Raw genomic sequence first — 21,756 nt, 5'->3', positions numbered from 1 at the left:
ACTCAATCAGAAACCATGAAGGAAGTGATGTCACAGGAAATAAGCTTATGATACACCACAAAATAACACAGCTCAACACAACAAAAAAATTGCACTCAAACTGAAAGTAAACACGATGCAAATGCATTAGAAATGTGCATTAACTTGGTACAATAAGCATTTTAACACATCTCAGTGTAGATGCCATAATGTTTGGACTGTGGTGTGAACTGGCAATTACAGGTACGGTACTCATTATCTCTCAGACTGATTACAGATAAAAGGCATCTTTGTTCAGGTATCATCCACGGTCAGCAACTACTTCCTGGAATAAGATGCTGGTTCAGAGACAAAATCATGTAAATCTTGGTGTCTTCACAGTTCCGTTGTTCGAAAGCATGGGGCCTCATACAGCCTACCTGACGGCACCCCCCTTGACAGTGCCCCTCACTCTGCCCCTAGCCCCTATCAGTTTTTAAGGTATGCATTAGGCAGCTACAGAATTCACTCCAGTTATTGACTGGAAAGTTCTAAAATAAGGCATTTCTAGTTAGAATGTATACTGTAAATGTGAAAACAAAAATCCGCGCTAACCCTGTGTATTAACCACCTATTACTCAACTCTATATACTATAGGAAGCAGAAAGCACCACTATGCATCCAACCACCTGTACAAATTGCAATAAATATATAAATGCACAAAAAAGTGCAGCGCTCTCCATAAATAAAGTGTATTCAAATGATAGTGCATAAATATCTGAAAACAGTGTAAAAATTATCTATGTATAATAAATAAATAAATTATATATATATATATATATATATATATATATATATAAAATCCATCAATAAATGATTCAATGTCCATGAAAAAAAGGGGTGCAGTCCCATACACCAGAAACTCTTCAGTTATTGCCTCTGATCACCACAGTGGCCTTCACCCCACTTATGGGTGTCTTCTCAGCTGCTTGAATGGACCTCACTAATTAAAGGAGTTCTATATGCGATTTGCAGTGTTATAAGTGGCACCACTCCCACTGGCAGTACACTTCAAATCCGTGGCTTTCAGCAGCTCTCAGCCTGGTGTCAATCATATAGGAGGCAAGAGGAAAGAACCTGAACATTTGAAAAAGCCCATTGGGCGCTACGCGTTAGGTGGGCGGTGGCGTAATGACGCTGGGACTGGGTGAAGCTGTTTATGCAGAGGATTGTATTGTGAAATGCTTGTTTTTTACTTCTGAAATGTGAGTGAGAGCTGAGAGCTGCTGAGAGCCACAGATTTGGAGTGTACAGCCAGTGGGAGTGGTGCCATTTATAACACTGCAAAGTGCATATAGATATATAAAAAAATGTGTAGCGCTTACAGCGTTTTTTTTAAAAGTGCATATAGACCTCATTTATTCCATTCAAGCAGGGAGCTGCTGAGAGAGACATATTTGGAGTGTACAGGCAATGGGAGCGGTGCTACCTATAACACTGCAAAGCGCATATATACCTCCTTTAATTAGTGAGGTCCATTCAAGCAGGGAGCTGCTGAGAGCCACGGATTTGGAGTGTACAGGCAATGGGAGAGGTGCCACTTATAACATTGCAACACTCCTTTAATTAGTGATGTCCATTCAAGCAGAAGACACCCATAGGTGGGGTGAAGGGCACTGTTTTGATCAGAGGCAATTACTGAAGAGTTTCTGGTGTATGGGACTGCACCCTTTTTTTTCATGGACTGTATATACAGTATCTCACAAAAGTGAGTACACCCCTCACATTTTTGTAAATATTTTATTATATCTGTTCATGTGACAACACTGAAGAAATGACACTTTGCTACAATGTGAAGTAGTGAGTGTACAGATTGCATAACAGTAAAAAAAATTTTGTCCCCTCAAAATATCTCAACACACCCCTAAGTAAAAATGCCCTAATTGGGCCCAATTACCCATTTTCCCTCCCCGATGTCATGTGACTCGTTAGTCTTACAAGATCTCAGGTGTGAATTGGGAGCAGGTGTGTTAAATTTGGTGTTATCGTTTTCACTCTGTCATACTGGTCACTGGAAGTTTAACATGGCACCGCATGGCAAAGAACTCTCTGAGGATCTGCAAAAGAGAATTGTTGCTCTACATAAAGATGGCCTAAGCTTTAAGAAGATTGCCAAGATCCTGAAAATGAGCTGCAGCATGGTGGCCAAGACCATACAATGGTTTATGAGGACAGGTTCCACTCAGAACAGGCCTCGCCATAGTCGACCAAAGAAGTTGAGTGCACGTGCTCAACGTCATATCCAGAGGTTGTCTTTGGGAAATAGACGTATGAGTGCCGCCTGCTTTGCTGCTGAGGTTGAAAGGGTGGGGGGTCAGCATGTCAGTGCTCAGACCATATGCCGCACACTGCATCAAATTGGTCCGCATGGTTGTCATCTCAGAAGGAAGCCTCTTCTAAAGATGATGCACAAGAAAGCCCACAAACAGTTTGCTGAAGACAAGCATACTAAGGACATGGATTACTGGAACCATGTCCTGTGGTCTGATGAGACCAAGATAAACTTATTTGGTTCAGATGGTATACCATCAAGCATGTGTGACAGCAACCATGTGAGGAGTACAAAGTATTTCATGATAACAACCCCAAACACACCTCCAAGACGACCACTGCCTTGCTAAAGAAGCTGAGGGTAAAGGTGAGGGACTGGCCAAGCATGTCTGCAGACCTAAACCCTATTGAGCATCTGTGGGGCATCCTCAAATGGAAGGTGGAGGAGAGCAAGGTCTCTAACATCCACCAGCTCTGTGATGTCGTCATGGAGGAGTGGAAGAGGACTCCAGTGACAACATGTGAATATCTGGTGAACTCCATGCCCAAGAGGGTTAAGGCAGTACTGGAAAATAATGGTGGTCAAACCAGATATTGACACGTTGGATCCAATTTGGACATTTTAACCTAGGGGTGTACTGACTTTTGTTGCCAGCGGTTTAGACATTAATGGCAGTGTGTTGAGTTATTTTGAGGGGACAGCAAATTTACACTGTTTTACAAGCTATACACTCACTACTTTACATTGTAGAAAAGTTTCATTTATTCAGTTTTGTCACATGAAAAGATATAATAAAATATTTACAAAAATGTGAGGGGTGTACTCACTTTCGTGAGATACTGTATATTTAAAAGATGGACTCACATTAATTAATGAATTTATTATACATAGATACCGTATTTATCGGCGTATAACACGCACTTTTTCCTCCTAAAAATGGAGGGAAAAGCAGCAGTGCGTGTTATACGCCGATATTAAAAAAAAAAAAAACGGCCAGGAAGCATTGCCGAGAGCAGAAGGGGCGGGCCGGGCCGAGGAGAACGAGCGAGCGCAGTCATCGGAAGTCCCGCCTATGACAGACGTCACACGTCTCGGCAGAGGAGACGGGACTTCCGATGACTGCGCTCGCTCGTTCTCCCTTCTCCTCGGCACCGCCCGCCCCCTTCTGCTCTTATGACAGACAGCTAGTCCTTCCTTCTCCTCGGCCCGGCCCGCCCCTTCTGCTCTCGGCGCTCCTTCCCGACCTTTTCAAATATGGTCAGTTCAAATGGCGCTTGCGAGGCTGCATGTTTGGACATTGCGCTTGCGAGGCTGCATTGACACTGCTGGTGGGCTGCATCTATGGACACTGCTGGTGGGCTGCATTATGGACACTGCTGGTGGGCTGCATGTATGGACACTGCTGGTGGGGCTGCATATAAGGACACTGCTGGTGGGCTGCATATAAGGACACTGCTGGTGGGCTGCATACATGGACACTGCTGGTGGGCTGCATACATGGACACTGCTGGTGGGGCTGCATATAAGGACACTGCTGGTGGGCTGCATACATGGACACTGCTGGTGGGCTGCATACATGGACACTGCTGGTGGGGCTGCATATAAGGACACTGCTGGTGAGGCTGCATATATGGACACTGCTGATGAGGATGCATTGTTGGACTGCAGATGAGGCTGCATTCATGGGCACTGGTGAGATATCCTTTGATTTAAAAAAAAAAAAATGTTCTGAGTTCAAAGCTGTTTATTTTAAATTTAAGCTTTTTTCCTGAAATTTCTCTCCAAATATTGGGGTGCGTGTTATACGCCGGTGCGTGTTATACGCCGATAAATACGATAATTTTTACACTGTTTTCAGATATCTATTTATGCACTGTAATTTGTATGCACTTTATTGAAGGAGAGCGCTGCACTTTTTTGTGACTACGTAGAATGTGCATCATGTGTAATATACTTATTACAAACCCTAATAACCATTACTATAATATTCTAAACTTCTTACACATAATAAAAAGCAGCAGAAGTGTCTTATTTTAGAACTTTTTTGACAACAACTTATTAGCAGGGATGAGCTCAGGTGTGTTCGGACCCTAGTCAAGAAACTGCCTCTGCTATCCTGCCAGAAAGCTGTCACAGCACCTCACCAATCAAAAGTGGAGCTGAACAGGGCAGATGTCAGTGTTTTGACATCGGTGACTGTTATACTCCACACAGTGGACAGGGTTGGCTTACGGTGACTCTACGAGTGGCCAGATGTAAATGGACTAGTGTCCATTTACATGAGGCTTCCTCTGGTCACATTTAGGTCTAGAAAATAAGGAAAGGACAAAGTGCTTTTTCATTTCTTTGTTTCTTTTTATCACCTGAATAGAAACAGAGGTAGGTGGGTGTAAATGAACAGCATTAACCTCCCTGGCAGTAGGATTCTCTTGGATTTTAGGTGCTGAAAGCAGTACAATTATTTTGCATGTAATTCTTGTGAATGAGCAGCCCAAACCAACTGTATACATTTATTATATATATATATATATATATATATATATATATATATATATATGTATGTATACATATTTTATGTATATATATATATATATATATATATATATGTGTATATATGTATATACGTATATATATATATATATATATATATATATATATATATATATATATAATGTATACAGCTGGTTTGGGCTGCTCATTCACAAGAATTATGTATATATATATATATATATATATGTATGTGTGTGTGTATATATATATGTATAAGTATATGTATATGTATATGTGTATATATATATATATATATACAGGTATATATATATATATATATATATATATATATGTATATATATATATACTGTATATATATATATATATATATATATATATATATATATATACATATATTTACATAAAAAGTACAGTAAAACTGCAGGAAAGGGCACTGGGGGGCAATGTAATGTGATTTTTTTTTATTTTGCATTGTATCAGTGTGTTTGGTGTGTTTTACATTTGAATTTGCCGCCGGTTCCACCCCCCGCCGGACGTCACGTCGCCGGAGACGGAAGCCGGGGCTCGCAGACGATCGGGAGGAAGCTCCGCCGCCGCATACCGCCCGCATACTTCGCTGGATCCCGGAGAAAAGGTAAGTAAAACCTCTACCAGGATCCAGCGATCTTCCTAGCGGTACCCCGAGTACCATTTACATACACACTCTTGTAGACCTACATGGAGCTTTCAATCGGGTCTGCATGAAAAACTGACAGGTGTCCCTAATTGGAAAGCTTGGGGGAAAAGTTCTTAAAGGGGAATGGTTGTGGGGGGTAAAAACATGACTCAGCTGCACACACAAATGTAAACTAGCATCTCCCTGTGCTCATGATCATTATCAATATGTTACATTGTCACATGGCTGTTGGATGCTGACTTTGTTATGGTTGTACAGTGTTAGTTTCTAATACACAGTACAGCCATAAGGTAACAAAACCAGCACCCAACAACCTTCTGACACACTGTGACAGATCCATACAGCACCTGCTGTGCTGTGATCATCATAATGATGATGATCATAAGCACACAGCAGGGAGTCTAGGGACTGTACTGTAATTCCACAGTAGTTTATAGTAGCCAAGATTAGCTGGTGCCTCACATCAGTCTCTCTTAGGCTTCAACACTGGCACTTGAGGGAGAGGAGCTGATTTGGGTAGAAATCAATCCGCCAGAGAAGGGAAGGCATAGACAGTGGATGGTGGCTGGCTGGGAATGTGCAAAGCTACATGCAGCAGAGGATTATCTGCTTGTGCCCAAAAATGGAAAAAAAGTCCCTCCTCTGCTGTCACCTCCTGGACTCCTCTGTTGACCTAAAGGGGGACAGGAAAATGTAATTTTACACCCTGGTAAGCAAGCTCTAAAGTTACCCAAGCCCCCCCTGTAGAGACGATGGGTCCTGGTCCCAGTACAACAGGACCGGTTGTACTGCCTAAATCAGCGGTCCTGACTGTGTTCACTAATGTCTGGCAAAAATCAGAGACTGCTGAAGCTACCAAGTACTACATTGTTACCAAGTTGCATAATTGCAGTCAGATCACTTCTTGTCTGCAGAAGAATGATGACCTCATCTTCGCCTAGGTAAAATGACTTGAGTTCAAGAGCTGCTTTTAATGATAAAAAAGCAGGATTTTTTTTTTCTTTTTTTTATTTTTTTTTTTTTTTTTGTATAAAACTGTTGCTTACCCTTTTTTACTTGTTGTTAGAGGTCCTCTTTAGAAGATATGGGTTCCATACTGATTTACTATGTTTACCTATGAAGTTTATATGTGTATGTTTGTGTCGAAAAATGAGATCTTCATCAGGATCTACAGCTATAGTTTTTTTGTATAATTTGTGTATAAGAAAAATGAATAAAGTGGACTAGAAATGGGTTTAAAGTGGCTGTAAAGGCTGGACGTTTTTTACCTTCATTCCTTTTATGCATGACGGTAAAAAACCTTCTGTGTGCAGCAGCACCCTAGCCTCCTCTAATACTCCCCTAAGCTCCCTCTCAATCCAGTGGTATGCACAAGATTCTCCGGGTACTCTCCATTCTTAATGGCTGAGACAGCAGCCAGTGAGCTAACAAGGAGAGTGATGGGACAGGGCCGAACCGCGGCCCCTTGTCTGAATGGACATGCAGAGCAGCGGCTCGGGAGCTCACCTGCTTGGGTCCCCCATTGCAAGCTGCTTGCTCTGGGGGGCACTCGACAGGAGAAAGGTGCCAGAAGCACAGGTGGGGGACCCGAGAAGAGGAGGATCAAGGCTGCTCTGTGCAAAACCACTGGTAGTTTATTTTTTTTTTTAATTTTTGCCATTAAAATCACTTTATTGACAATTTGTCCCACAAAAAAAACCTTCCAATCTGTTTATATACTAACACAAAATGAAAAGAGATGTCAATCTAGGAAAAAACTTTATAGGGTGAGAAGGAAGTGGAACATGCTGTGGCACAAAAAAACAGATGTGGTTAAAATGTTTAGGATGTGTAGAACATGGTAAAAACAGAGGTGTTTGAGAACATTTTAGTTTGGCAGTGCTGTCAGTCCTTCATTAATTCTACAATGTACTTTGTTACCAGAATGAACTGAGGTGATACCATGCAATGTTCTTAAAGTTGAACTAATGTGCAAATAACTCGTGCATTCTTAAACATTATGGCAAAAAGCTCCTTGTGGCCCAGAATTATATACCCTGTGTATAACAAAAAAAGTAGTACTTTGCAATGCCCAAATGAAAATGTTATCCTTTCAGAAATAGTATTCAAAATAGATTGTAAGCTCTAATAAGCAGGGCCCTCTGATTCCTCCTGTTTTGAATTGTACTGTAACTGTATTGTCTTCCCCCACACTGTAAAGCGCTGCGCAAACTGTTGGCGCTTTATAAATCCTGTATAATAATAATAATAGCAAACGACACATTTATTGCATTTTACAACTGTGGGGAAGAATCACTAGTAAATGACACAAAGCAAGGAAATGTTTGTAGATCATAGAAGGACATTAGGTGACAGCAGTAAAAAAGAAAAAAAAAAAAAAAACAGGGTGAATCCTTATTTTGGCATAAATTGTACCTAATTTTTTCTTCAAAGGAAATGTAATTTTGAATACGTGCATAAAGGATAGATTATAGTACATAGTCTTGAACTTATGACGTGAATACTGTGCCCTGCTGCTCTCTTTCAAGGTATTAGACATTTTGGAATATGAAGACACCTCCGTTATCTTCTTCAAATATGGTGTACTTTGCATGAATGTAGATGTGGTATCACACAGATGACACAAAGATCGTGTAAAGTGTGTACAGAAATGTTGCACACCAGAACAATCTGCTTATTTTTCCAAGTCAAGAATGGGTTGGGCATAATGTAGCACGAAACAACAACCTTTCCTAAACTTTCTACCACAGAGGAACCCTTAAAGTTATTTTCAAGTCTCATGAAACCCTGCTAAGACTAATTCAAAGGGGATGAGCCGCTTACATTGGAGCTGGGTTGGAAGGATGCTCCTCTTACAGTGGTGGTCCGAATGCCACCCTTACAGACAGCTGAAAAGATCTCTGGCATTGAGTTGCAGGCTCTTACAAGTGATGTTGTCAATGGCAGGATCTTAAAAGCAGTTAAGGTCCCTAAATAAAATTAGGGGGATTTCAGGGTTGCCCAGCTGGTATGTCATGAGAACTCTCAACATAGCAGAGTTAAAAGGAGGCGGCACATAGAAAGCTGCAAGAATACATTCCAGTTGAAATATTCTTCATAGCAGAATCACATATCTCCCCTCTGAGTCAATCATTTTATCAAACACCTGAAAATATAGGCATCAATGTATCAGTACACTCACCCCCTTGCATAGGAGGTATGGGTAGAATATTATGCCCATCCCACCCAGGAAAGGTTCACACATGACAGAGTCTCCGGCACCAGGTGAGATTCCTGCAGGGCCCATATAACAGGTAAGTGCTTTCAGACGGTGGTAGACACCATAGTACCCTGAAGGGGATTTTGGAGGCTTCTAATGTTCTATGATAATGTAGGGACAGTATTCATTAGGATATGACAAGCTGGCAACTGCAAGGCAAAAACGGAACCATTAATGCTTGGATCAAAGCATTTTCCTGCTCAGCCGAGCAGGCGAGGTCTGGGTACATAGCAGTATATGGAACATAGTGTGGTACTGAGAGGGCAGAGTCTAATCACTTATGAGGCTCACGGTGGTTTGGTCTGGAGCAGAGAGTTCTGGAAGCATAGCAGTATAAAGTAATAACAGATGGTAGTAGAAAGAAAACATTGGTGTCACCATCTCCTTGGGCAAAAAGAATCAACCATAGGCCTCGGATGGTAGCCCCAGTGGGCTTGCAGGTAGATGGTGTGAAACCACAAAGGAAAACAGCAAACTTAACAAAAAAAAAAACAACATGAATTTATATGGAATAACCCATCTAGTCTGGGGGGGTGACCTTGGGCCAGGGCCCGGGTGCTGGAAAGATCCTACGACAAAACATGAGAGGAAGCCCTTACTGGAGGCACAGGTGCAAAAGAGGACAGCGTGAGTAGATCAGTACTGCTGGGGACTAACAGGGGGGGGGGGAGACTGCCACATGTAGCCAATCTCCCTGAAGACAGCAGTGTGCTTAAATCTTCATCCTTCCCAGGGAGGTCTCCTGTGAGTCAGCCGGGTGGGCTGGTGAGAGTCAGTCTGAAGGACTGGGGTAAAGAAGTTAGCCTGGAGGGCTAGTGAAAGGGGAAGCTGCAGTCAGAAAAGTTGGCAGTGGCTGAAGAGGTGGTACTGGGACCAGTGACCACAGAGAGGAAGTCATGTGAATGTATAGGCTGTGTCACTCTACTGTTCTACACTCAAAGGGGCTGCGAGTCCCTGCCTGTAATGGGCTGTTGCTACATCTGACTGGAGTCTGTCAGACCATTACAGAGTTACATAGCTGGAACAAGCAAGTGTGTGCTGGAGACTGTATATAGACTGTATATAGGAAGATGTCCCTGAAGTTGTTGCCAAAGTTTTGTTGCTGAAGTCAAGTTGGCATCCCATAACCTCCTATCCCTATCCAAGTTTTAACCCTAAAAAAATTACAAAAACAAAGTCACAGACTCTTCTCTGACTCTGGAGTGAATGTGAAAATGTGGTGTGCCTGGCTGTGCAGGAGTGGGGGATCCAGTTTATCTGTGCCTCCATAGGGGGTGTGCTACACTAACATGACCCAGAGTAGCTTGCCATCATCTGCAGTTTGTCAACTGACTGGTCTGCTAGGCAACCATAAGCAAACACAGATCCCTGTTGCTGGCAATGAGATCTATCCCTGTCTAATGCAGATACGATAGTCTTCACACGCTGACACTAATCTGCATGCCCATCTCATTTTATTTTAGCCACTTGCTGCAATTAAGGAGCACAAAAGGGCTTAGCTGCACAATGCACTCTCATACAGACTTACAATCGAGCACACAGTTACTAGTAATATAATGCAACAATCTCTCTAGGAGTTATGAATTCTTAGCTTAGTACATAGAAGGCCACTTATTATATTTATTATCCCTAGGTCGGCATTGCATAGAAATATGTACACAAGTATAAAGAAAAGACAGGAAAGAAAATGACATACAGAAATAATAACTATTTGCTATAAAATAAAAAGGGAGAAAAACTGAAATAAAATTTACCATTTAGGCATTTTTATCTTGTTGGCAATCGCAAGTCAAAATAAACAGCAATCTCCATGTTTTTGAACTTGCTCCAGACAAATGATAGTGTTCACTTTCATGTTGCATAGAGGAATGGATGTGGTACAGACCAGAGGCATAACTAGAACCTTCAAGGCCCCAGTGCAAGAAACCATGAAGGGCCCCTCAGACCCCTGGCCAAGGCCCTTCCTTTCAAGCCTGGGGCTCTTCCAACTGATCCTGGGACCCTTTATTCTTGTTGTGGGGCCCTTTATTACAGTCCCACAGTGGGACTCTTTCACAAGTTCTGCAGTGGGCCCCCTTCCTGCCATCTTGGGGCCTCCCCGCGGTGGTGGAATGACAGGGCCTGGTCGCAAGTGTGACCTTTGCTATCCTGGAACTTCCCCCACTGGTATCAGTAGTTTTTATTTTTTGTTATTTTAATTCTATTATTTTTTATCATTTTATTTTATTTTTTTTACAATGTCACTGACTATGACTCTGTCCATTCAGAAAAGGAAGGAGCTGGTAAATTACATATTTATCAATCCTTTCCTGGTTATCTATTGTGACACATCCCCTGCAGCAGCAGGCAGGAGAGGGGAGGGAGCACAGTGGGGGGGGGGGGACCAGGGGAGCACACAGGGCCCCAGAGACAGCAGAACATAAGTGAACTGGATAAGAGGAGCAGTGGGAGCAGCATACAGAGGAACCAATCTCCTCCATTTTCTTCCTGCAGCTACTGGAGGAAAAAAGAGGACAGTGATTTCTCTACATGCTGCCCCCACCGCCCCTCCTATCCAGGTATACAGGGGAGCCGCACAGGCCCCCTGGAGCATGGGGCCCAGTTGCAATTGCAACCCCTGTAGTTACACCCCTGGTACAGACTCTACCCTTAGCCAATCACCTTTGCTTTGAGTAAAGCTGTTGTCCAAGCAGCATCCATAAAACTGTTTAACCTGTCCCCAGGTTGCTTTATCATTTTGCATTCACATATAGCTTATAGTTTGTACTGTGAAAAAAGTATGGCTATAAAAAAAAAAATGTATACTCACCTAGATGGATACTACATCGATCCGATGCTGCATCTGTCCCCTGTTGGCTCTGCAGTGAAAATTGAGCAGTTAAACACCGCTGATCACTCCCTTTATCCCCCTTTGCTCTGAGCAGAGAGCCGTGACTGTCAGTAAGCAGGTCTCTGCTCTCCCCTCCAGCGCTCACTGGAGCGCTGAGCTGTGGAGGGTGCAGGAGCTTAGGCTCTTGGCGGATCACTGAGTGGCTGAACCAGGTGCTGATCCAGACCAAATGGAACGACCCAGAGCCTGAACCGGCACTGTGACGTCAGCCCCGCTGTCGGCTGAACATGGATCACAGGAGTTGAGAACAAACTGCACTCTTGTGACCCACAGGAGAAGTATAGCAATAAAAAGCTTTGGCTATACACTGTACTTCTCTTTTAAACATTCCCTTTGATCTAAGAAAATTAGTGATAACAGCCGATAGTGTAGTGCCTTCAATATGGGAAGGCCTCTCCCCCTACTGAGTTTGCAGTTGCCTAGCATGGGAGATTTTTTAATTTTTTTCCCCCAGTATATCCAACTGTCATCCGATTTGATCCGTTGAAGGGGTGGGGAAAAGATCCCCATCCATCTGTTTTTAGCGGACAGGGTTGTGTCAGGTGTGTGTCAGTGGAGAGCTATGGATGATCTGATCGGGCCTGCCTGAAAAACTGACAGGCGGACTTGATTGGTCCGTCAGTGTAAAAGGGCCTAACTCTCTCAACTTCTCTGAGTTCTCATCCAATTGTGGTCAGCTGTGGCAGGGATAAATGTATCCAGCAGCAGCATCAGCTCAGTCTCTTTCCCATGCATTTGCTTGCTTCAAGGCTGTCCTCTCCCCTTTCTTCACCAGCCTGCCAACACACTTCTCCTTGCTTTGTTGCATCAGCCAATCACCTTCCAGATAGAATCAGACCTAGCAAAGATGGCTGCACCATGCACTGGTGACACTGCAGATGAGCATTGCAAAGTGGTCTCCTTAAAGATGGCTGCTACACTTCTGCATTAATTAATATTAGGTTTAACCCTGTCCACACTGCAGAAAGATAACACAGCAGCAACAAAGGATCAAGTTCTGCAGCAGTTATCAGCTACAGTTTAGGTTACATATCTTATGTTACAAAGATTGAATACTGTAAATTGTAGTTTACCAGTCATTAGGTGTGGTAGCTGTATTTGTTTTCATTCGTCAGGCTAAGAACATTTTTAGCAATCAAAGAAAAATTGGATTTTTTTGCTACTCATGGTAAAATCCTTTCCTCTGAGTTCGTTGAAAGACATGGTTCTTCTATTCTTGACCGTAAAATTACTTTCTTTGAGTTCATTGGTTTATAGCGCCACTTTTAGGAGTAAGAGACTAGGCAGAAAAAGAACACAGTACCGCCCTTGAGCAGTCCTAGCTGGTATAAACTGACTCTCTGTTAAAGAAAAACCAGTTATTCAAAAAACAGCGTAAGAAAATAGAAAAACTGAAGAAGAGGGTTGGGAGCAAGGGATATTATGGTGAGTAACAAAAAGAATCCTGTTTCCTCTTATGTTCATTGACAGAGACAGCTCTTTATATTCTTGATCAACTTGACCAGCAACTGTACAATATGTGTGCCCATTGTCTCTGAAATAATACATTCTAAATTTGAATAAAGGATTAAGCCTGCTTCATTTATCCTTTTTATATTGCAGCCTGATGCTACTAATATACTATCCAGGCACTGTACAATATGTGAGGCTAAAGTCCATGAAAGAATACACTATATCTTTAATTTGAGGATAAGACCTGCCTTGTCTCTCCCTCCTATAGTGCTGCGTAAAGAAGCTGGTTATGAACCTTCAAGTCACTGTACAATTTTTGTGGTTATTGTCTCTAAAATAATACACTCTAATTTTTATTTCAGCATAAAAACTGCCTGGTTTCACTCTCTTTTACATTGCGGCCTAATCAAGCTGCTTCCATACGATCTAGCCGCTGTTCAGTATTTATTGGCTACTGTCACCTGAAATAATACCCTTTCATTCTTAATTAACCAGTAAAGCGCTTTAGATGTACTTAGTACAAACAGTGACAAGTTAAGCACAAACTGATGTAAAGCCACCCGATCACTTTCACTGTGCAAGTGGCTCAGTCCTGCCCCCCTGTCAGGAGACACCCCCCACGCATGTTTCTTGGGCTCTCCTACTCTTACTGGGAGCCTGGGACAACATCAACTGGCTTCAGGTTGGTGAGTGGAAGAGCAAGGAACATCTATTCCTCAATCTTCTCTGCAGTAAATCAAGCCGGAAGTGACAAAGATTTTGTCAGGATTTTGTCATTTTCCGTTTCTGAGCTGTTATTCCCTGGCTAATACAGCCAATGAAGCATCTGACCAAGCAGATCTGTGCTCGGTTTTCTGCTTCAGAGGACTGTGGAGACATTGAGGTCTGCCCCAATGTCTCCATAAAGAGAACCTGTCACCTACCCAAAGCTATCACATAGGGTGGTAATAACCCCTTGTGATAGCAATCAAGTTAAATAAAACAAATACATAAAAAATATTTCAAAAAATAAAATTAAAGCAAAATGTTTAAAAAAAACAAAACAAAAAAATGAACTGTAACCTTCATTGCCCCCCACACACCCAAAAATGTAAACTCACAGGGTGCCCATGTGTATGTAAAATGTGATTGCATCACAGAAAAAACCTGGAAAAAAACACCTGGGGGGAGGATTTTCCAGAAAAAGGGGGAGAGGGGATGTTTTGGATGCTTTGTATTTGAAGAGAATGTGAAGCAAAAGGTATATATAAAAATGACAAACTTTTATTACATGATTAACACAAAAAACAATAATAATAATGGTAAAACAAAAAACAGACAACCAGTCTTGCAGACTGGTATAGACCGTTTAAATATAAAGGTACATATATTAAATGTTAAAAGACCTTCAATGTATCAATACTCATGGATATACAGACAATGGATACCACACACTGTTGGAAACAGATTGAGATGACAAAATGTTGGATCCCCAACAAACGCCAACGCGTTTCAACTTTAAATAAGTCTTCTTCAGGGAGTATGTATTGGTCCGCAATTCTTTTGGCAAGCATCTGTATATACAATACATGGAACATATCATTATATCAAAGAGAGAGAACAAAAAAAACACAGTATATCTAGAAAGACCTTAAGTAGGTAAGTAAATAACTTACATATATGTGTGGTCCATCCGCATGTATAGCAAAAAAGCTATCGGTGGTGTACTGTAAAAAATTTTTATTTATAATCCAAGGAAGCCCGGGAGCATATCAGGATGGAGGCTCTCTTCTGGGAACCACAAAGACAGGGGCTGAAAAAGAGACCGAGGTGGACCTGGCAAGAGGAGAAAGGAGAGAGAAAAAAAGAGGACATGGCAAAAAGGGCCATATGAAAGAGTCTCACTAGCAGTAAAAAAGGAAAAAAAATGTATTCAAAAAATAAATAATAAAAAAGCAAAAAAATGTAAAAGAAATAAAAATGAATGAAAAAAATGAAAAAAAAGAAAAAGAAAAAAATAACAAAAAATAAGTAATAAATGAATAATTAGTAAAAGATAAAAAAATATGATTGCATCACACATGTGAGGTATCCTCACAAATGTCAGGTTAAGAGCAAGAATTCTAGTGCCATGGCTCAAAGTTACCTCTAAAATGATGAGCAGGAAAGGTTTTTTAAGCATTACCTATGGATATTTTGGGGTACCATCGTTTTTTTTTGCAATATCACTGACACAGACAATTTCAAGACCTGATATGTTTGATATCTGTTTTTTGTTTTTGTTTTTTTCTGAAAATACGCACTTGATAAAGTCATGCAAATATCATTATACATTAAAACATTTTAACTATCTTTTTTTTCCACAGGGTCTCTGCTTTCAGAAAATATATAGTGTTCTGAGGGTTTTAAGTAATTTTATATGCTGCAGCAATACTGACATTTCTAAAGGAAAAAAATGTGATTTAAACTTGCTTGCGTCTGTAATGTATTGTCGGCTTCTGGCAATACAGATAAAAAAACATGAAAAAAATGGCGTAGGGTTCCCACCCAGTCCATACCAGGCCCTTCCGTTCTGGTACAGATTTTAAGGGGAATTCCATGCCAAAATGTAAAAAAAAAATGGGGTGGGGTCCCCTCCTCCCCAAAATCCATGCCAGCCCCTTATCCGAGCATGTAACCTGGCAGGCCAGGATAGGGGGATGAGCAAGTGAGCAGCCCCCCCCTTCTTGAACCATACCAGGCTGCCCGCCCTCAACATTTGGAGGGTGCTTTGGGGTTCCCCCCAAAGCACCTTGTCCCCATGTTGATGGGGACAAGGATCTCTTGCTGGCAACCCTGGGCTGTGGTTGTGTGAGTCTGTGGGTGGGGGGCTTGTGTCATTTGATGTCAGAAGAGGGCAGTGCCACTGGGTGATGTAACCAGGTGGCCCTATCCCTTGCCTATAAAACAGCTGTCAAAGCTGAAGCACGGCATACGGCCGGTAGCCTCAGAAAAGGCAAAGCGTTTTTGAAACTTTGTCTATTTTTCGGGTCGGCGGTGTCATTATTGACAATGGATTTACATCAAGGGACACTGTGACGGTACTAGCCGTCACTATGGGTCGCAGATCACCCTGTCCCTGGATTGTAAACCCCTTTGTGTCATTTTCTTATGAGTTTGGGACATTGCATTTTATTTTCCCTTTATTCATCCTCTGAACAACTGACTCATGGCATTGAGTTAATGTAATGTAATGTTACAACCCATCCCCCCCCCCTCCTGTTTCTGTGTCTAAGTGTGTGGATTCATGGCAGACAATGGTCTGAGTTGGAGACATCTCTCCGCAGGAGGTGTGTATTAAGACTGCATGTTTCAAATGTACAAATGTTCAGTTCTCATTGGTTGGTCCCTGTTCCCTTCCCCCCCTTCTGTGGAAAGGCTAAGGGGAGTTTCCCTAACTGTATGTAAAACTGTTGTCTTGGAATGTAATAAACAGTTTAAGCTCTGCATGGTTAACCCTCAACACCTGTGTGGATTGTCTCGTGATTGAGGGGTTACGGGCTGGGTATGGCTTCTCCGCAGGCTGTGGGTGCGTTTGGAGGACAGGAGACACAGTTTCGGCGGATGTGCCCACCTGGGGTACAAAGATCCGTTACAGACACTATTTTTTTTTAATAAAGGACTTGTCAAAAACTGTGTTCTGTGGTTTTTCCTTTTTTACACTTTTTTGATGAATGGGTAGGGGTATGATGTACCCAATACCCATTCACATGGGGGAGACCGGGATCTGGGGCCCCCTTGTTAAAGGGGGCTTCCAGATTCCGATAAGACCCTCACCCGCAGACCCCCCACAGCCACAGCCCAGGGTTGTCGGGAAGAGGCCCTTGTCCCCATCAACATAGGGACAAGGTGCTTTGGGGGGCACCTGAAAGCACCCTCCCCATAATAAGGGCAAGCAGAAAGCCAGGCTGCATGCTCAGATAAGGGTCTGGTATTTTTTTTTAATTTTGGCGTGGAGTTCCCCTTAAAATATGTACCAGACCCAAAGGGCCTGGTATGAATTTGGGGGGGGGGGGCACACCATTTTTTGTTTTTTTTAATGTTGGCATGGAGTTCCCCTTAAAATCTTTGAAAGATCCAAAGGGCCTGGCATAGATTTTGGGGGCACCCATGCCATTTTTTTTTATTCTGTCTTAGGGTTCCCCTTAACCACTTAAAAACAATGCACTTTCACCCCCTTCCTGCCTAGACCAATTTTCAGCTTTCAGCGCTCATTGGCATCTATAGGAAATCTTGGTCAGCTTGGCATGACACTGCTGCGCCATCTGAGTGTGGTAAAACGATTTATTGGTACACACAGTAATAGTGACTCACAGGAGGATTGTAGAGATGCACCAAGAAGTAATGTTGTTCATCCGCTCTGTGGACGTGGCGTAGCATGTAGGTGTGCAGCTTCAGGTCGGTGGGTTCCGGCACTTCCTAGATCTCCGGAGCTTCCGTCTCACTCAATGTTGTCACGTCAATAGTATATTGGTCTTATTAATTATATAAGCTCAGTCCAGTCTAGCCCCCAGCTATGCCTGATGAAGGAGCACGCATGCTCCGACCGCATGCATTCCCCTGCTCTAACCGGACATGATGACATTGAGTGAGACGGAAGCTCCGGACATCCAGGAAGTGCCGGAACCCACCGACACAGCCGGGGACCTGAAGCTGCACACCTACACACCACTCCACGTCCATAGAGCGGATGACCAACATTACTTCTTGGTGCATCTCTACAGTCCTCCTGTGAGTCACTATTACTGTGTGTACCAATAAATCGTTTTACCACACTCAGATGGCGCTGCTCTCTTTCTCTATCCTTGTCTGCCTACAGAGTTCCTTCTAGCTCTTTCCAGAGCTGGTGGCCGTCCCAGCACTGCGGTTATCCCTCTACACATTTTCCTCCCCATGGATCTCCTAAAGGACTAATCTGTGTGTAGTGCATCAACGCTCACACATTATATTGTACAGTCTGTTTTGCTCCCTGTGTGCTGGTTATTGTTATTGTGTTGTGGTATGGCACTGCTCCCTGTTTTTTAACATTGGTGTCTATGGGAAATATTGGTCTGCTTGACATGGCACTGCTCCATGTCTTTAACATTGGCATCTATGGGAAATCCTAGTAGGCTTGGCATGGCACTGCTCAAGAACTTTAAGTGACAGGGACACAAAGCTTGGGGAGCATCGGGAGGGGACCTAGAACTACATAATTTCTATACATTTTAAAAGTGGGGTATGCCTGTACACTACACTGACTGCACTAAACTAACTCAACACACTATCCACTAACTAGTTACTACCTACCTAATCTCTGTTATCACACACTATACATGGCTGCCGTGTAAGCAGCAGCCTTATATAGTGTGGGGTGTGGACTTAGCCCTGAGCCATGATTGGCTAAAGGCACCCTGCATTTGGCCAATCATGGCTCTGACAGGACATTGTGCTGTAAATGGGCAAAGCATACAGGTCAGGTGCATGCTTTGGCCAATCACAAGCACTTACTGCACTGCAATCGTGCAGTGCATTATGGGGCGCTCATCGGCCGGCAAACTTCCTGTCGAGCGCCCCGAGTGTTCGTGCATTTCGTGAACACACGAACATCAAACTCTAATTATGGCAAATAAATCTGGTTTAGGCTATACAAGAAGATATTACACATCAGTCTTTATTCTTAGACTTGAAGCACTGTGCTTATTGTTGGGTATTCCGATTGAGCCTGGTTAGAGCTGTCATAAACCTGTAAAAGCTATTTGACAGTATACTGGTTTTACACTGTCAGGATGACAGTTCAGGTGTTTATAAGCTGTGTACAATAAATTACATACTCAGTAGTATATCTAACACAAGTAAAGGGAAATTTTACTTCCAGCAGTTGCTATAAACTGTGTTTGACCCTTATTGCCGGAGAGAGATTAGCGTAGCTGTCTAAGCTGGCACCACACTGAACGGCTGCCTGTAATTAATAAGAATCTTCCACTTGGGATGCAGGCAGGGACTTTTCTCTAGAGCTGCCTCACTCGGCTGGATGCAGGATCGTTTGATGTGAATCTAAACTGTTCCTGATGGATTTCTGAGTTTTACCCAGTGCTTCGTTTCATGGGATTTGTGTTGTGTGCGCTTTTTCAGTGTTTATCTCAGATGAATGATGTATTGTGTAATGCACAGTTGTGGAACATCTCCAAGCATTGTGCAGTTTTTCAGCCCACGTGCAAAGTAACAAACACCATTCTGAGACCTTATTCACATGAGTCTTTTTCTTTTACCATTGTGACCCTCATTGTACTCTGTTCCCTGTGCAGAGATTTATTTTGTCATGTGATCTTACACAGTTAAAGTGGGCTTTTCAACAACTCTGTCTGAATGAATAAATTCTTGGCATGTCTGAAAATACAGAAACATTATCAATTTTCAAAAACACTTTACCATTTAGCATTAAAAAAGCAACAATTAAATTCCAGTTCAATGATTTTACCTAGGCTGAGAAGATGACATCAGTGTTCTGCAAGCAAGAGAGAACGGGCAGGGGTTTATATTGCTCAGTTGACTGTCATATCCCTGTACAGCACAGTCACATTAAGAATTTACAGTACAAATTTGATTCATTTGTAAAATATGATCTATGAATTAACTGTAATTATATCTACATGTATTATACATGGTTATTCACTATGGAGAATGATTTGCGCTACTTTAATATAATGTCTTGTACAGCAGTGTTAATTTTGGCAGCAAATTTCAATTTAGTTTTAGTCTTAGTCTTAGGACTAAAATGGCATTTTAGTTTTAGTCCCATTTTAGTCTTCTGCAAGTGTTTTAGTTTTAGTCGTATTTAGTCGACTAAAACTCCAGTACATTTTAGTCGACTAAAACGTCCTATATTTTAGTCGACTAAAACTCATTTTAGTCATCTATAATCTAATGGGTGTAGTTCAATTGTAATTTGTAATGCATTATTTAAGCATTTCTCTACAATTTCCAAACTCATTATATATACTGCTGCTGGTCCTGGAGTGAAAAATCTAATATGTTATTATTTATGGTATTAAGCTTTGAGCATGCACCAGTGTTAATTTTGGCAGCAAATTTCGATTTAGTTTTAGTTAAAAAAACTTTTGACTAAAATGCCATTTTAGTTTTAGTCGTATTTTAGTCTTAAGACTAAAATGCCATTTTAGTTTTAGTCGTATTTTAGTCATCTGAATTGTTTTAGTTTTAGTCGTATTTTAGTCGACTAAAATTGTGTAAATTTAGTCGACGAAAACGTTTTAGTCGGTTTTAGTCGATGAAATTAACACTGTTGTACAGTGATTTTAACTTTTGTTTTAGCCTATGGGAACCATGGTACAGTTTGAATAAATTATATATTACTTTCCTACTTTATTGCTGCCTACAAATTAAAGGGATTGTAAGGTCTCAAAGTTTTTCACCTTAATGCATTATATGCATTAAGGTGAAAAACCTTCTTTGTTGTAGTGCCCCCCAGAACCTCCCTTTTTCTTACCTGAGCCTATACGTTTCAGCGCCTCTCATGAGCTCAGCGGCTCCAGCCTTGGCTTTCAACTCATTGGACAGATTGATAGCAGCAGGATCCATTGGCTCCCGCTGCTGTCAATCAAATCCAGTGACACGTGAGCGGGGCCGAGTCCCGCTGTCTGTGTCAATAGGTGCAGCAGCAGGACTCGGGATCGCACCCGCATGGGTGCCCCCATGGAAAGCAGCTTTCGGTGGGGGCACCCAATGAAGAGGAGGAGCCAAGAGCGCCGCCGAGACACCCCAGAGAAGGAAGAACGGGGGTACTCTGTGCAAAATCCTTGCACAGAGCAGGTAAGTATAAGATGTTTGTTATTTTTATTTAAAAAAAAAAACGAACCTTTACAACTCCTTTAATCATGCTATTAAAATTATACTGTTACAGAAAATGTTTAACTATCCACGGTTAGGATCCAGGGTTGAAACCAAAAACATACAGTATCTCACAAAAGTGAGTACACCCCTCTCATTTTTGTAAATATTTTATTACATCTTTTCATGTGACAACACTAAATAAATTACACTTTGCTACAATATAAAGTATTGAGTGTACAGCTTGTATAACTGTGTAAATAATTTGCTGTCCCCTTAAAATAACACACAGCCATTAATGTCTAGACCGCTGGAAACAAAAGTGAGTACACCCCTAAGTGAAAATGCCCAAGTTGGGCCCAAAGTGTCAATATTTTGTGTGATCACCATTATTTTCCAGCACTGCCTTAACCCTCTTGGGCATGGAGTTCACCAGAGCTTCACAGGTTGCCACTGGAGTCCTCTTCCACTCCTTCATGACGACATCACGGAGCTGGTGGATGTTAGAGACCTTGCGCTCCTCCACCTTCCGTTTGAGGATGCCCCATTGATGCTCATTAGGGTTTAGGTCTGGAGACATGCTTGGTCAGTCCATTCTCTTTACCCTCAGCTTCTTTAGCAAGGCAGTGGTTGTCTTGGAGGTGTGTTTGAGGTCACTATCATGTTGGAATACTCATCTCCGGCCCAGTCTCTGAAGGGAGGGGATCCTGCTCTGCTTTAGTATGTTACAGTACATGTTGGCAATCATGGTTCCCTCAATTAGCTGTAGCTCCCCAGTGCTGGCAGTACTCATGCAGCTCCAGACAATGACACTCCCATCACCATGCTTG

Source organism: Pelophylax lessonae, assembly GCF_965119305.1.
Source record: "Pelophylax lessonae genome assembly, chromosome: 2".
NCBI lineage: Eukaryota > Metazoa > Chordata > Amphibia > Anura > Ranidae > Pelophylax > Pelophylax lessonae.
The sequence above is the reverse complement of the archived record's forward strand: the minus strand, read 5'-3'. Positions refer to the sequence as shown.